This window comes from Taudactylus pleione, unplaced genomic scaffold (assembly GCF_031769625.1).
Source record: "Taudactylus pleione unplaced genomic scaffold, aTauple2 ptg000183l, whole genome shotgun sequence".
Taxonomy (NCBI): domain Eukaryota; kingdom Metazoa; phylum Chordata; class Amphibia; order Anura; family Myobatrachidae; genus Taudactylus; species Taudactylus pleione.
The window spans coordinates 10,491,721-10,495,405 of record NW_028284585.1 but is presented as its reverse complement, the minus strand read 5'-3'; positions in this window follow the sequence as shown (position 1 = coordinate 10,495,405).

Sequence of the window (3,685 nt, the reverse complement as noted above, 5' to 3'; positions counted from 1 at the left end):
GTGTACTTTGGGGGTTACAGCACCCTTTAACGGTCAAGCCAGCCGGCCCTTTACTTATGACACAGGCGCACGCTTGGCACTACTTTGTTGATGCATGTGCGGCTACTGCGCACACAATTCACAAACACACAAAAAAAAATCTTTTTATTTTGTTTGGAGTGCCCTTTGGGGGTTACAGCACCCTTTAACGGACAAGCCAGCCGGCCTTTTACTTATGGGACACAGGCGCACGCTTGGCGCTGCTCCTTTGTTGATGCACGTGCAGCCACAGTGCACACAATTCACAAACACAGAAAAAAAAAAAAAAATTAGCACTTGGGGGGAGCACCCCTGACGGACAGAGCACCCCCTGGACAACACTACAGCACCCCTTTAGGACTGGGACACTGCACAGGACTTTGGAGTGGACACAGCCCCTATGGACAACTGACTGCACAACACAGTCCAGCCAGCCCATAGGGACTTTGAAGTAGTGGACACAGCCTCTATGGACAACAGCAGCACAGCGCAGCACAGCACAACACTACACTGCACTACACTACACTACACTACAACACTACACTACACTACACAGCCCAGCCAGCCCTAACTCCCACCCTCCCTCTTCACTATCCACATCCGAGTGAGAAAATGGCGCCGACGTGGGTATCTTATATAGGATCCAAAACCCGCGAGACCTGGAAGGCGGGATGATGACGTTTTGCCTCGATTTCAGATCCGAGTCAGGCGGGAAAAGTCGAGCCTGACTCGGATCGGCCTCGGATCGGGGGGGCTCAAGGAGGTTCGGATTTCAGAAATCCGAACCCGCTCACCCCTAGTGTATATATATATATATATATATTTATATATAAATATATACGGAATCGGCATGTAATGCCGCCGGATCTCTTCCCGGTGGACCAAATAACGACGCCGGAAGCCTGAACAGTGAAGATCCCGACTAGGGACCGTATTCAATTAGAGGTGAAAACTTGTAAAGGATTTGCATGTCCGACTTTCCGCCTCCTTCGTCTGTTTCAGAGGCAAAAACTTTTCGTGCGCGTCCCCGCTTTTCGCCCTATTCAATTCCTAACCACGCGAAAAAGGAAAACTGTGAATGCGGAACAGGTGGAAAGTACTGTCAGAAGTGGGGAAATCAGTCTGTACGCCAAAAAAAGAAGCACTAACATAGGGAGTCAATGTACATGTGTACTAAGGGCCTGATTCAACAAGGATTGCACAGGAGAGAATGCACGCACTCGGCCGATTTTTTAGCTCTGCGCATGCGTATGCATCACAGTGCGCATGTGCAAACTAGCTATTATGATGGGTACTGCGTGTGCAGAGGCAACGCAGACCCAGAGAAAAGTGATTGACAGGAAGTGCCATTTTGTGGGGGTGGACGGGCAAACGCAGGCATGCCTGTGCGTTTGGACAGCGTCTTAGGGGCGTGCATAATTAAGCCCTTGCGGCGATGGCCGTAGCCTGAGGTCTAGTTGCACACAGGAAGTGGCACACATCCTGCATGGAGTCAGGTCAACCACTAATATGCTAATGTGTTTGATGGTTCTCGATGTTACCGATACTTACGCTGCCTTGCGTGCTATAACAGAACACACTTTAAGGGAAGTGGGAGGTATTGTGTTTTGCTAGGCATCTGCTTATTCTGTACGAACCATTCTCAACTTAAAACATCTGAACAGGTTCCTCAGGATTCCCAAATTACGCATGGACTCCTTGTGGTCCATCATTCTAGCCCTAGAGCTGGGGGACTTTATGGCGTCGTTGGATATCTAGGATGCCTATTTGCATATCCCCATACATGCCAGTCACCAGCACTTTCTCAGCTTTGCAGTACAGACCAGCCATTATCAGTTTCAGGCATTACCTTTTGCTCTGTCCACGGCCCTTGTGTGTTCACGAAGGTTATGGTCATAATGGCAGTACATCTTCACCGCAAGGGCGTCAGAATCTTACCCTACCTGGATGATCTGCTTCTCCTGGCCTAGTCTCCAGCAGATCTCAGGGATCACATCCATCTCACTGTGGAGCTCCTACAGTCACACAGATGGATAATCAATTGGCGGAAATTCACGTTAACTCTGTCCCAGGAGATGATCCACTTGGGAGTCTTATTGGATTCCAGAACTCAGAGAGTCTTCCTCCCTCAAGACAAGATTTTGACCTTACAAACCAGAATCCACACCTTTCTAGGCCATCTAGTATCCGTATAGTAAACCCGTGCATGTAGATTCTGGCGTCTCTGGTCTCAACTTTAAACATGGTGGAATATGGTCAGTTCCACTCCCGGCCTCTTCAATGAAATTCTGATTTCTGAAACGATGGATCAAGTCTCGCCCGAACCTCAAGGCACAGACTCTCATTCTTCCCCGGAAGGTTTGTCTCTTCCTGCTGTGGTGGCTACAGAGCTCACATCTGGACAAGGACTGCCTCATTTGGATCCAGGACTGGGTCTTACCATCGATGCAAGCCTTCAGGGGTGGTGACCTGTCATCAAACCTTTCATGGTTGCTGAACAAATAAAGAGAGCCAGCTCTCCATCAACACCCTGGAACTTTGTGCAGCATACAGAGTTCTCTGTCAAATGTAGCACCTCCTTCAGGGACGTCCGGTAAAGGTACAGTCGGACAATGCAACCGCAGTGGCTTACATAAACCACCAGGGCAGCATTCGTAGTCAAGGAGCCATGCGGGAAGTCAGCCGAATTCTCCGTTGGGCAGAGGATCATCTTCCAGGATTGACCGCAGTCTTCATCCCGGGGATCCAGAATTGGGAAGCAGACTTCCTCAGCCAACAGGATGTTCATGCATGCGAGTAGGCGCTGCATCCAGACATCTTCCATCTACTAATCCACCGTTGGGGCTTGCCAGACATAGACATGATGGTGTCTCGTCACAATCAGCTACCGAGAAACTGCTCCTGCACCAGGGATCCAGAAGTTCTCCTGGTAGATGCCCTGGCAGTTCCTTGGACCTTCCCTCTGATTTACATTTTCCCTTCTGTCTCGATGATTCCTCAAGTTCTTTGCAAGTTCAAGCTGGAGGGAGGCACAATGATCCTGGTGGCACCGGATTGGCCTTGGCGTCCATGCCCATAGGGGATAGCTTTGGGACACCCCAGTGTCGTCCCTGTGCTCCCTAGTGGAGGTAGAAGAAAAGGAGACTTTTTTTGCTTACCTGTTAAGTCTCTTTCTTTGAATCCATAGAGGGCACAGGGCACCCACCCTGACGCACTTGACTCCTGGGGTGTGTTTCCTTGGTGACCTGTCTGGCTGTACTTTCCATGGTTTGTATGGTTCTGTATGAGTGGCGAACTTACTTCTCCTTCTCCTCTGCCTCATTCCTGCCATGTGCTTGCAAACTAAACTGAGGTACAGTGGCTGGGGTATAGAGAGAAGGGAGCCCGAGCTTGTGGGTATTTTCAATTAACTATTTGGTGCCCAGACTCTTCTCTCCAGGCTATACTCCAGTGTCTTCACTGTGACCACTATGGAGTCGAAGAAAGAGACTTAACATAAGTCTCTTTTTTTTCTGCAGGTTACAGTATGTGCAGTGACCTACTGTATATTGTCAATGTCGACATTTTGACTGTCTATAATTTGATTTGGTCAAAATGTCAACATGGAAAATATAGACTTGCTTAGATTATCAATGTCGGCATCCTGACTGTCTATATTTTGAAATGG